Source organism: Myxocyprinus asiaticus, chromosome 23 (assembly GCF_019703515.2).
Source record: "Myxocyprinus asiaticus isolate MX2 ecotype Aquarium Trade chromosome 23, UBuf_Myxa_2, whole genome shotgun sequence".
Taxonomy (NCBI): domain Eukaryota; kingdom Metazoa; phylum Chordata; class Actinopteri; order Cypriniformes; family Catostomidae; genus Myxocyprinus; species Myxocyprinus asiaticus.
Window position 1 is genome coordinate 936,529 of NC_059366.1, and position 14,315 is coordinate 950,843.

Consider the following 14,315-nt stretch of genomic DNA (forward strand, 5'->3'; position numbering starts at 1 on the left):
TCGGAGAACGCCTTGGTGATGTCGGACACCGAGGACTCGACCGGGCTGCCACCTTTGGGTGTGGCAGCCCAGTCTGAGGCTGACACGGAGCTGACCGCCATGCTTGCCCGGGCCGTGTTGGGCTTGAGTGGAACCCTCCACCCGCCCCTGAGCACTTGCAGCTTGACGACTGGTTTCTGGGTTCGGCGCGCCGCTCGCGGCCACGCCCCCCTCCAGTCCTCTTCTTCCCGGAAGTGTACAACGAGCTGATGCGATCGTGGAGGGCAACTTTCGCTGCCCGAACCTGATCCTTCAGTTCATCCGCTCTCACTACCCTCGATGGTGGGGCTGCCGAGGGTTATGCCACGATACACCGACAGAAAGGCGCGATAGAGCCTGTCCCTCCAGCCGAGGGTTTTACAGCGCTTATTTCATCATTCCCAAGAAGGGCGGTGGGTTGCGGCCAATCTTGGACCTGCGAGTTCTGAACCGGGCCTTGCACAGGCTCCTGTTCAAGATGCTGACGCAAAAGCACATTTTGACGTACATCCGGCATCAAGATTGGTTTGCGGTGGTAGACCTGAAGGACGCGTACTTTCACGTCTCGATTTTACCTCGACACAAACCCTTCCTATGGTTCGCGTTCGACTGTCAGGCATATCAGTACAAGGTCTTCCCCTTCGTCTTGTCCCTGTCCCCTCGTATCTTCACAAAGGTCGCAGAGGTAGCCCTTGCCCCGTTAAGGGAAGTGGGTGTTCGCATACTCAATTAACTCGACGACTGGCTGATTATAGTGCACTCTTGAGAGTTACTGTGTGCACACAGGGACCTGGTGCTGATGCACCTCAGCCGTTCAGGGCTTCGGGTCAACTGGGAAAAGAGCAAGCTCTCCCCAATTCAGAGCATCTCTTTTCTCAGCAGTTAGACTCGGTGTCAATGATAGTGCACCTCACATGCAAGCGCGCGCAGTCAGTGCTGAACTGCCTGAACTTATCCAGGTGGGAAATGTTGGTCCCACTGAAGTACTTTCAGAGGCTCCTGGGGCATATGGCATCCTCAGCGGCAGTCATTCCACTCAGGTTGATGCATATGAGACGGCTACAGCACTGGCTCCAGACCCGAGTCCCGAGGTATGCATGGCGCCGCGGCACATATTGTGTGGCTCTCATGCCCGCCTGCCGCCGCCTTTACAGCCCTTGGACAGACCTTGCATTCCTGCGGGCTGGAGTCCCCATACAGCAAGTGTCCAGGTGCGTCGTGGTTATGACAGACACCTCCAAGACAGGCTGGGGCACCGTGTACAACAGGCATGCAGCCACTGGCTCTTGGACAGGACCTCGCCTGCATTGGCACATCAACTGCCTTGAGTTGCTGGCAGTACAGCTCGCCCTGTGGAGGCTATTGCCGTTGATCCAGGGCAAGCACGTGTTGGTCCGGACGGACAACACAACGACAGTGCCTTATATATACTGCCAAGGCGGTTTACGCTCTCGTCATATGTCGCAACTCGCCCGTCACCTCCTCCTCTGGAGTCAGCGGCGACTCAGGCCACTCATATCCCTGGCATCCTCAACGCCACAGCAGATGCTCTGTCATGGCAGGTGATGCTCAGGGGAGAATGGAGACTCCACCTCGGCAAGGCACAGATAGACCTGTTCGCCTCCCGGGAATCCTCCCACTGCCCGCACTGGTATGCCCTGCTGGGAGCTCCCCTCAGTACAGATGCGCTGGCACACAGCTGGCCCCGGGGGCTGCGCAAATACATGTTCCCCCCAGTGAGCCTACTTGCACAGGTTCTGTGCAAGGTCAGGGAGGACGAGGAGCGGGTCATTCTCATGGCAACCGTATTGGCCCACCCAGACCTGGTTCTCGGACCTCACGCCCCTCGCGACAGCACCTCCCTGGAAAATTCCCCTGAGGAAGGACCTTCTTTCTCAGGGGTGGGGCACCCTCTGGCACCCACGCCCAGACCTCTGGAATCTCCATGTCTGGTCCCCGGACGGGACACAGAAGACCTAACTGGTCTACCGCCCGCAGTGATTAACATGATCACTCAGGCCAGAGCTCATTCTACAAGGCAGCTGTAGTCCCTGAAGTGGCGTATCTTCGCTAAGTGGTGTTCTTCCCATAGCGAAGACCCCCAGAGTTGCGCAGTCAGGTCAGTGCTTTCCTTCCTGCAAAAGAAGTTAGATGGGTGGCTGTCCCCCTCCACTCTCAAGGTCTATGTAGCTGCTATAGCAGCACACAATGACGCTGTTGAAGGTAAGTCTCTCGGTAAGCACAACCTGATCATCAGGTTCCTGAGAGGCGCCAGGAGGTTGAACCCTCCTAGGCTGCGCCTCTTTCCCTCATGGGACCTCTCCGTGGTCCTTTTAGGCCTACGGAAAGCCCTGTTTGAGCCCCTAGAGTCAGTCTTGACTGCACTCACTTCCATCAAGAGGGTCGGGGACCTGCAAGCGTTCTCTGTCAGCGAAAAGTGCCTAGAGTTCGGTCCGGAAGACTCTCATGTGATCCTGAGATCCTGACCGGGCTATGTGCCCAAGGTTCCCACAACCCCTTTTAGGGATCAGGTGGTGAGCCTGCAAGCGCTGCCCCAGAGGAGGCAGACCCAGCCTTATCGTTGCTGCGTCCGGTGCGTGCTTTGCGCATCTATTTGGATCGCACGCAGAGCTTTAGACGCACTGAGTAGCTCTTTGTCTGCTTTGGCGGACAGCAGAAAGGGAACGCTGTCTCCAAACAGAGGCTTGCCCACTGGATCGTGGACGCCATTGCTTTGGCCTACCAGACCCCCTTGCGGGTTCGAGCACACTCCACAAAGAGTGTGGCATCCTCGTGGGCACTGGCCAATGGCACCTCTCTAGCAGACATCTGTAGAGCAGCGGGCTGGGCAACACCCAATACCTTCGTGAGATTTTACAATCTCCGGGTTGAGCCGGTTTCGTCCCGTGTTTTTCAGGTACAAATATACATGGGGCAGCTGGCCGGGTGTACCGCTTGTGTATAGCGCCTTTCCCCATGAGGAGAAGCCGTGCACTCTTCTCTCCCATGCGTGTTCATGAACTGTGAACCCTGGATGTCCTTCCTCCTAGCCCTCTGGCTCACGAAATCAGCAGAGGAAATCGTAGTCGGACCCAGTACGTGTGCTAACGTGCCCTGTACTGGGGTAAGTGCTTCACAGGTCTCGGTTACCCCAGTAACCTCCTGTGATGTATCTTCCGCGGTATGGTCTCCCTTTTTCGGTAGACCTGCGTCTCCCTTGGCAGAGCCCTCTCTGCCCCGGTCACTGCGTTTGTAGAGCTCCTTCCCTACGAAGGGTAGGACCTACCGCCGTGCCTCTTCCATGTGCAGCCTTAGGCCCATATGACGTATTCGCCACTTTTTTACCCTCCCCTTCAGGGCAGGGTGTGGCCTCTGTGGGGTCTTTTCCCCCTGAAAGAATAGGAACAGAAAAGAACGCCTTCCCTGGCACATTTTATGAGCATTTAAAGGCCCCAGCCGAATCTAATTTTCTGTGGAGAGAAAAACTTAGAGAGAAAAGGCTGCGGCTGGCATGGCCTGCTCCTATACTAGATACGTCTCCTTCCCCCCCTCAGGGTTGTTGGGAATTACATGACGTTTTGGGGAATCTGGGGAGGCTACGTGCATCTGTTCCTACGCTCACAGTAGCTTGCCTACACCTGCATCGGCAGTTCACGTAACACAGTTCAGCCATTGTGGCGTTTTGTATAGGGACCCCTTGTGTCACTACATCAACACAACGTCGAGTGAGTGACAGAAGGGGAACGTCTCAGTTACTGTCATAACCTCCGTTCCCTGATGGAGGGAACGAGATGTTGTGTCCCTCTTGCCACAGGCTGAACTACACTGCTGTAATGACCGGGACCTTGTTTCGTCTCCTCAGTGCAAAAACCTGAATGAATCCACATTCCAGCCTCCCTTTTATACCCGTATGTCGGGGGGAGTGGCATGCAAATTCTACTCGCCAATTCTCATTGGCTTTTTCTCAAAGATCTGAAGGTGCCTCGGACTCTCAAGATCGACCCCTAGTGTCACTACATCGACACAACGTCTCGTTCCCTCCATCAGGGAACGGAGGTTACGACAGTAACTGAGATGTTCTCAGTGCTTTCTCATATCATGGTACCACTGTTTCTGCTACAGCTGAGTGCACTGTGTGTTTCTTGCAGCATAAATACTTTTAATAACCTCATATGCTCTGTCCTGGGTCACATAAATTCCAGGCTATTCTATATAAGTACCTTTCTATGTTTGATATAAAAAATACACTATGATATAGAAAAATATATTATATATTCCCTACTTTGAGACTTATTCAAAGTCTCACTTCTATCGCCCTTTCCCAGAGTGCAACCTCACAAGCCAGTCACCTTCATTCCTTCCAAGTGACCAATATAAGTCACACATTCCTCTCAAAATGACTGCTCTTATGGAACTGCACTCTGGAGGAGAAATAAGACCAAACATCTCCCTCCACATTTGGCTAGGAGGAAGTAAAAGATCTCATCTCCCTAGCTAAGTTCTTTCTGGAGGGTAACAGCAATACAATTCTTGTATAAAGCATGTGTGTGCAAAGTTGGCCTTGCGTTATGTAGAGTACATCAGTGATTAGACTTATTTCAGTAGGTTGACATAATACAGTGATTAAACAATCACTTTGATTGTTTTTAAACCACCAATAGAGTCTTGCTCTTGCTGCTAAGCACTGAGGTGCTCATCAATCCTTTCTTTATTTTGTGATGTCTTATCCTCTGGCTCTCCAGTGGTACTTCCAGTGTTGTACAGAGTTTATAAATGCATACTATATTTCATTCTACAGCAGTTTACTTGGTTAATAGTACCTTCAGAGATGATTTGAACAATAAATGATACTTTTAAAACATTTAAGATGTGCATATAATCAAAGTAAACCTTTTTATCATTTCTTTTTAATTCTGGTTACATTACTTGGTTACATTACCTCGTAACACGGATAATGATCTACTTCAGACCTTCATCATTTCCTTTCATTTACATGATTTGATTAAACAACATACATCATTTAAAAGAAAATAATAACTTCAGGAAGGGGTATTTTCACATATCCACCAGACTCCTTCTGCTTCACCGTCAGTCACCTGCTCTCACTCACCCGAGTTTCAATTACGCACACCTGCTGCTCATTATCACCTCGTTTGGAACTGCATTCAATCATAACTCACCACTATAAATATTCACTCTGCCACTTCTTCATGGTCAAGTCTCTGCAAGGAAACCTAGACTCACTAGCTCTCCCTGTTCTAAACGTGAAGCTGAACTCAGAAGCAGAACTCCTCTCCGCTAACCTTCATCCAAGTCCTTCTAAAGCTCCTTCGTCTCCCAGAGACTTCCTGTGCTCACTCTTCATCAACCTTCCTGCGATCTCCAACTCCGCTGTCTACAAGCTAAGTTTGCCTCCTTACTAATCTGACTGCTCTCTGATCTGTGTGTTCAATAAAACTCCCTCATCTGGGTTAACCAGCCATCCGTGTCTGCGTGCTACATTACAGAAGACTTGACCAGCGAAATATGAACCAGGCGGGAGCCGATCAGAACGCCATAGAAAGTACCATCGATTTATTAGTGAATCAACTGAGACAAACATTATTCAACGCTGCAACCAGCAATGCCCCGTTATCATCACAACGCAAGCCAAGTGAGACGCCAGCAGCCATGGCTTTCAGTACTTCCGCATCTTCCTCGACATTCTTTCCCAAGCCCATGGCGCTGCCAGCGCCCTTCTCAGGATCAGTGGAGGACTGCAGTGGCTTCCTTTTGTAATGTTCATTGTCTATGGAGATGCAGCCAAGTAGAATCACTACGGAATGTTCCAAGGTGGCATATTTGATATCTCTTCTCTCTGGATGTGCTCTGTAGTGGGCAACCACCATCTGGAATCAAGATGGCCCTGAGATTCAAACTTACAGTTCTTTTGTGGCACATTTCAAGGAGGTGTTCGGTCGCCCAGTTGGGGACTCTCAGGTCCATGAGCAGCTTTATCGACTCCGCCAAGGCAGTCAAATGATCACCCCCAAGGTAACTCCTCTCCGAACATTCCCCCTGTACACTGTGGGTTATGGCGGGAAGCCCGTCCCACCACCGCCGCCTGCTTCGGAGATCAAAGTGTTTACCCCGTTATTACCAGCCTACACTTCTAAGTTGAATGATCCCCCACTGGTGTCAGTACGTAGTGCCATGAAGACCCTTCCTCGCCGGTTGTTGGTGCCCCTGCCTGCCACGGTAAATGAGCCTTCCATGGCTCTCAGCCCCGAGCCTTCCACGGCCTCTTCCCTAGATCCTCTCATGACTCTGCCTTCCATGGCTCTACCTTCCATGGCTCTGCCCTTGGAGTCTTCCATGGCTCCGCCTTCCATGGCTTCACCCCTCGAGCCCCTGATGGCTCCACCTTCCACGGCTTCGCCCCTCGAGCCTCTCATGGCTCCGCCCTCCACGGCTCCGCCACTCGAGCCTCTCATGGCTCGGCCTTCCACGGCTCTGCCTTCCATGGCTCTGCCCCTTGAGTCTTCCAAGTCTCTGACTTCCGTAGCTTCGTCCCCAGAGCCTTCCACGGCTCTGCCTTCCGTGGCTCCATCCCCAGAGTCTTCCACGGCTCTGCCTTCCATGGCTCCGTCCCTGTCTGAAACTCTTTTTTCAATGATTCAAAGGCTAACAATGCATCATTATCCCATGTTAGTCGAGCTCGGAGATTCTGATGCCCTGTCTGTTTCATCAGTGCCCTTAATGGAGCTGTTTTGATAGTGTAATCATCTATCCAATCAGCACTAAAACCTGTAATTCCTAAAAAGGTCATCATTTGTCCATCTGTTTGTGGTTGAGGTGCTTTACTTATGCCCTCCAATTGGCTTGGTGATATTGCTTTAGTTTTTTGTGCAGTAATTCGTCCTAAGTATTCTACCTGTGGTAGGCAATACTGAAGTTTTACTTTAGAGACCTTGTGGCCTCCTTCAGCTAATTTGGTGAGCACTTTGATAAAGTCTTGGTGACATTGTTCTAATGTTGTTGAACAAATCAACAAATCATCTACATATTGTATCAACGTGCTATCCAATCTAAGATCTTCCAAATCAGTTTTTAAAACTTGATTGAACACATGTGGTGAGTGTTTGAATCCCTGGGGCATTCTGGTGTAGGTATACTGTTTACCTTGATAGGTGAATGAAAAAAGGTGTCTGTTTCCTCTGCTAAAAGGATGCTGAAAAAAGCAGAGCACAGGTCAATTACAATAAAATAATTGGCAGCAGGAGGAACATTAGTCAGCAGCGTATGTGGATTTGGAATTTCTGCAGCCAGTCTTTCACTACCTCATTGACTGCTCTCAAATCATGCACTAAGTGCCATTTTGATTTGTCTGCTTTAGCAACTGGCAATATGGGTGTGTTGCAATGACTTGCTGTTTCAATCAGCACCCCTGCCTTAATCAATCCCTCAATAGTCTTTTTCATTCCTTCTACAGCTTCCTGTTTCAACGGATATTGTTGTTTTCTTGGTAACTGCACTCCTGGTCTAAGTTTTATTCTAATTGGATTAGCAGATTTCACTTAACCTACATCTGTATCATGCTGAGACCACAGTTCAGCAGGTACATGTTTTTCCATCTCTTAACATTAATTCTACTGTTTTTGAATCCAACTTTTCTTTTTCTTTAGTAGTCACCACAACCCTTGGGATGCCTGTCATAACAGTAGTACACAGAATTTTGAAGTATGTTTTGTCTGCTGATTCGAAGATTAAAGGATTTTCTGTGGCTTCCCACTTTTTCCTTTCTGCTCTCTTCATCATTGGTCCTAAATCTTTTGCCTGACTTTCCTTACTTACATATAAGGTAACATGTGGAGCTGAATTTGATACTTGGAACCATTTTTCAATGAAGCTAAATTTCTCAATTTGCAGTGCAGCTCCCTCTGGTCCTACAATTATGTATAGTGAACTCAATGGAACTTCTTGTCCTTTTGTGTCATTCAACCATTTCTTTTCAAGCTCTGGGTCCCTACCTGAATCATATATTATGGTACAATGGAATTCAGTTTTTGGCAGGTTTAATTCACAAAGCTGTTCTTTAATATATTTTCCCCATTTGTTTACTGTTTCTTCTACATCTTTCCCTAAATCTCCTAACCAATATATGTTTGATTGTGGCTCTTGAGGTTCTTGGGATTTTGTGACAGTCATTTGTTTGATTCCCTTACTGTCTATGTATATTCCCTCTGGAAGGCACCATATCTGCAAATTCATTTTACATATAGCATCCCTCCCTAACAGGTTAACAGGTGTTTGTTCTGATATTAGAATGGGATTTTTATTTCTGCGTCGTTTACTTTTATGCTGACTGGCGCTGTCATTGGAATTAGCTGCATAAGTCCCAAGAATCCTACTGTCTTCGCATATTTTCCAGACTTGGGGAGGTGAGAGGCATAATTTGGACTTATACACATGAACATAGCTCCAGTATCTAGAATAACTGGTGTTATCTTGCCTTCTATTTTAACCTGCAGCATAGGTTCTTGATCAGCAACAGATGATATCATTGGAAGCTGACCCCTCCCCGTAGGATCCTCTAGGCAGCCCTAGTAGCCCTGTTGTGGTCAACACCATGGATTGACTGGACCTGGTGCTTGAGCTTGGTAATCTTGTTGCCTTGGACTTGGTGGTTGGTCATTTTGCCATGTGTCTGTTGTGTCCGGGCTGATTGCATCCCCAGCATATTCCAGGAGGGACATTATTTCGAGGGCCACTGTTCTGTCTTCCTCTTCCTCCTTGTTGTGGTCTGTTCCAGTTTCTGTTGTTTGGTTGTTCTGGTTTTAGGTATATTATAATTGGTGCTGGTGGCTGTGATGCATTTCCAGCTGGTGACATTGCATTCTGGACAATGGGTACAGGTGGTATCAGTGCAGTCTGGGCAGCAGGTACAGACATGTTTACAGGAGCCATCACTGTTGATTGTTCTTCTCCTTTTTCTTTTACTGCAGCTTGAATCTTCTTTTTTCCAGTTAGTTGTTCGAGCTGTAGTTGTGTCAGTTTTCTCTGTAGTTCTCTTTCTTTGTGCTTCAGTCTCAATTCATTCTTCCTGTGTTGTTCCACAGCATGAGTTGCATGTTCGCAGAACTCCCTGTGTGACTTGGAGTTCAGTCCAACTACATCTTCCAATTTGTCCTTTACTGTGGGTTTCATAGCATCCACTATGGCTGTTCTGAATAAAGTAGTCAACACTGGATCTCCTTCTGGGTTTCTCTCCAGCTCTTGTTTCCATCTCATTTGTCTCTGAATATAGGTGGTAGGATTTTCTGTTTCGCCTATTGGTTCTCCTCTCAGGGATTTCAGGTCCATTCGTGTTGGGTATTCTTTTCTCAATGCCTCCCATATTTCAGCATGATATCTGTCAAATGCAACCCCATCCTGTCTTGTATTGTCAATTGCTCCTGTTAGATTTATTTTTCTAAGGATATCATTCATATTGGATCCCCCAGGCATTTAGCTAGTAGTGTTTTGACGTCTCCAATTGCTAGCAGTTTTCCCATTGTTTCCTCCTCCACCATTCTGATCTGTTTTCCAGCCCCCATATGGATGTCTGGAAGGCGGGCTATCAGTCCATCAAGATCCTGATTGGCCCATGGCACATACTGTCCTTGTGTGCCTTTGATTAAAATTGGGCACTGTTTTAGGTACTTACTGGGGATCTTAAGCTTAAAAATTAATTAGTTAGATGCACATTACTTGGTAGATCCAGGCTTGTTGTTCTTATTAATCTGCCTTCTGTACTCCTTTTCCAGCATGGCTTTTCTTTTGGCACATCCTCAAGGAGCAGGTTGCCTGTAACATATTTATATTTTCTTTTAGGGCTGTTTGAGCATGCTCTTGGAGTTAAGAGTCGTTTTTCTCTAAATTCCAATCTCGTCAGGTCTCTTCTCCTTGCTTGCTTTTCTCTTGATATTTGTTCCCCAGTCTCTATTATCTCCTGCTCCAATGTCTTTAGCATTTTTGTTAGGTCTCTCTTAGGTGTAGATCTTGCCCTTGTCCTTTCTTTCCATTCTTTTTCTTGTTTATTTCTCAACTCTTCTTGCATTTGTGACATAACCTGGTCTTCTTCTTTTGTCTTTCTCATCTCTTCAATGCTGATGTCACATTCTGAAAGGCATTCATAATTTCCACACCTTCTGATGTTATATTTCCTAACTCTTCTCTATTACTTGCTCCTTCACTGTCCCTTTCTTTGTTTTCATATTTTATGTCTATGTCCCCTCTTATTTCTACTGTTCCTGATATGACAGGCATTTGTTTTCCAGATTGGTCAAGAGGTGGTGCATAGGGAGGAGGTCTCTCTGTTTTTTCAGTTTTATTTTTGTTCTTTTTTCCCATTTTTTAGAAAATTCCCTTATGATGTCTTTACATATTGGATATTCTGAACACATCAGTTCTACTGGTGTTGATGTTATTGTTGCTTGAAATTATTATCACAATGTATGTTATGTTTTTAACATACCTCTCTAACCCCAGCTCGTGCCTATTCTTAACTAGTCTTCACCAGGCTGGTCAGACAAGGATCACTAAAAGTATCTGACCCCTGACTTCCCCTGGACTTTTGCTGGGTTGAGGACTTGTCACAGTTCTTAAAGTATTTTGTTAGTCTTTCTCAGATATTTCAGAACAGCATTTATTTGTTTTCTAGTTAATGTTTTTACAGGTAATTCCTCTGCTTCTAACCAATGTGAATTGTTCTACATCCAGATAATGTCTCCTTTTAGGCTAATTATGTAAAAACTCCAAAGTTAATCTTCAGCAAACCAGCAGCCTTTGGCAGCTATTCCTCTACTTGGCACCCTCCCCATAAAACCACAGAAACATTTAATTCACTTCTATCACAATATTCTAGATGAAAAGTTTCAAGGAAGTCAATGAGGGCTTCCCTTACTTCTTTGTTTAAAATTCCCTTCCCTCTTTTTCCTCTCTTTCTCCGCTTTCCTCTTCTATTTCTATAAATATCACTCATTATTTACAATGGTTGACTGCTAAATATGTTACTCCCTTTTTTATTTTTTCTCGCCTCCGTATATTTCCACCCACACCAGTTTTATTTTTTCTGGGTGTCTTATGCCAATTGTTACCTTCAGCTTTCCTGTAGTCCCATTCATTGTGTAGACTGAAGTTATTTCTTCACCTTGCTCTCAACTGAATATTACCTTACTCTTCCACTGTAAATCTATGTTCTATTGTGAATAACATATGGGTTTATGAGATTTGCAAATCATTGAATTCTGTTTTTATTTACATTTTACACAGCGTCCCAACTTTTTTGGAATTGAGGTTGTATATAAAAATACACTATAACATAGAAAAATATAATATATTTGTAGGACATACGGAAACAGAACGTAACATGGTTGCTATGACAGCGCGCCACTTTTTAACAAGCGTGAATGCTTTGAGTGAAAAGGGAACAAAGTCCCCTTGGAAGGAAATGTATGAGGTAAATTTTAGGGGAGTTATAATGATGTAGAGAGAAAAGAAAATAGATTTTACATGTGTAATTTTAGTCTATAATACTTTATTTTAATTATATACTGTATTACTATAATTATAAATATTATATACTCTGCACCCATCTACTGAGGTTCTTCATCTTGGGAATTAACATTACTTGCAAATGATGTTTATTTCCGTTAAAGCAAACAATTGTGGGTTGCGAGTGCCCACAAAGGATACACCTCATGCATCCTCCGAGTTCCCATGAAAGAAGCTTGGATTCAAAGGCTGCATTCGGAGTGTCCTACTTGCTTTTCTGAAATGAGACAGCCTCAATGATATATGTGGCTGACAAATGCGACCTCCGGAGGATGCAGCCTTTGAAACGTGACAAGTCTCTAATAGTGTGCTACGTCACCACTTCCTGGTGTCGCGGGGTGATGACATCATGAGCAAGTGTATGGAAAGCAACACAGGACAAACTCAGGGATACCAAACACATAAACATTGGGGAAATATAGCAACTGGGCGAGTGGAATACCAATACACAAGGCAAAACCATAACATAAAACATATGAACACCCAGGTAAATACATGGTAATGTTACATAGACATGCCAAGCAATGGCGCTGGAGAAGAGCATACATAATATAATTTCAAATTAACCCCATTCACATTATCAGATGGAGAAATCCACAAAAGCAGGATAGTGAATGTAATTGGCCCCAACCGCTTGTAAGGAAATACAGTTATACCCAGTAAAGAGACCAGTATGAACAATGATGAGCAGGAGTCAAAGTTGAGGTTTCAATTCAATCAAAAGAGAGAGAGTTTACTGAAGACAAAGTTCTCCACATTTCCAAAGGCAAAAGACAGAAACAGAAAATTTGTTGAGGATCTAACCTCGAACTAACTTAAAGAAACAACAGTAACTATAGGCATACGCAAATGAATTGACATCATCTCTTATGAGTACGAAGATCTAATAGGTGAACAGTACAGATAATTCTGGAAATCTTACAAACATGGTGTTCTGTTTAACTACGTGAATACAATCCTTCAAAGATTATATTATTAAGACACTAAGTCAAGTTAGTAAGCAGAAATGGGTCAGAGGTGAGTCTTCTCTTTAGACACACAGGTATCCACTTCCTCTGACTAAGTCACATGATTTTCAAAACTTCAAACAATCCCTGCAATGAGATTATTAGACAGAACATGACATTTCTCTCAAAGTTGATAACCTCACTGAAACACAGGCCTTATCCGGCTGGAACAAACATGACAAGAGAACAAAACGTCCAGAAATATACTTTTAGTAATGAATGCTAAGAATGTATTTGTGTCAGCAATTAATGACCTTAAACTTAAACACAATAAAACTCTTACTTTGATCAATGATCAACATGTATATATCTGTTCTGTGGGAGTCGGTCTAAATGAGAAAACACTGTTTTTGCATTCCTGATAGAAATCAGACCCTCAGTCACACCTCAGAAGACAAATACACAAATGACCTGAAACATTTATGATTATAACATAACCTGAATAAATGTAAATGGTTTAAAATCACTTTGATTACCATTTGATTAAAACAGTTGCTAGTGAATGTACACATGCTTCCTGGCAGGTCACACTTGTCTCCTCACCTCCCATCGGACATGCCAGAACCTAAAAATTCTGGTCCCCATGGAAGAGGCCCTCCACATCTCCCACTCACAACAAGGCACTGACATGCTCTTCTTTCATCTCAAACTTTAGGTTCGGTGTCAGTTTCAACAGCCATGCTTGTCTTCAGCAGGGTTACATTTCTGCAAACAGGGGAGCAGAGCTTATCCCCGCCCAGGACGGGATGGGATGGGGGGTGAAAACATGGAAGTATGCGAACAATGAGAGACCCCTGGCAGGAGGCTGTATTGTGATTGGATGTGATGCCTGATGAATGAATCCCGAAATCTTCCAGCTAGAACTACAAGCAAAAACGAAAAATTATTTAAACCAGGGGTTTTCAAAGTGTGGGGCGCGCCTCCCCAGGAGCGGAGGGTAAGTGGAATTTTGTTTTAAAATAATTAATATGTATATACTGTGTATGTACTGAGTTGAACTATTATATAATATTTAAACATTATTTAAACAGTTCTGAAAATAATAGGCAAATATTTATATATATATATATATATATATATATATATATATATATATATATATATATATATATATATATATATATATATATATATCAAGAATCTTTGTGAAGATTCTTTGATATTTGTCAAGCCCGCCAATAACGCAGACATGACGTTTTAGTCTGTAATTACAATGGAGCGGTTTCTGAAACAAAGAAATTTGAATCTTTCAGTTTCAGGGGTCAAACCCAAAAGACGAGGATACGATGAGCAGCATTTAAGTTTAGGATTTGCATGGACAGGATCAGATGATGCACCACGACATTTATATGTCATTTGTCAGGAGATTTTAGCTAATGACAGCATGCGACCTGCTAAATTTCACAGACACCTTGACACCAAGCATGCTGAGGTAGCCGAAAAAATTCCTGAGTTTTTCCAAAGAAAACTTCAAGCCTTTCAAGGTCAGAAAAAAGTTGTCTGAGAATTTGTCAAATTAAATGTAAAGGCCTCTGAAGCTTCATATCACGTTATGCTGCGTATCGCCAAGGTGGGCAAAGCACATAACATTGGAGAGAAACTGATTCTGCCGGCAGCCAAAGATATGTGTTCCTTGATGGTAAGAGAGGCAGCAGCTTCTATGCTTGATTCTATGATCAATTTCATCTTAAAACAAATATCCTTTATATTTGGTTC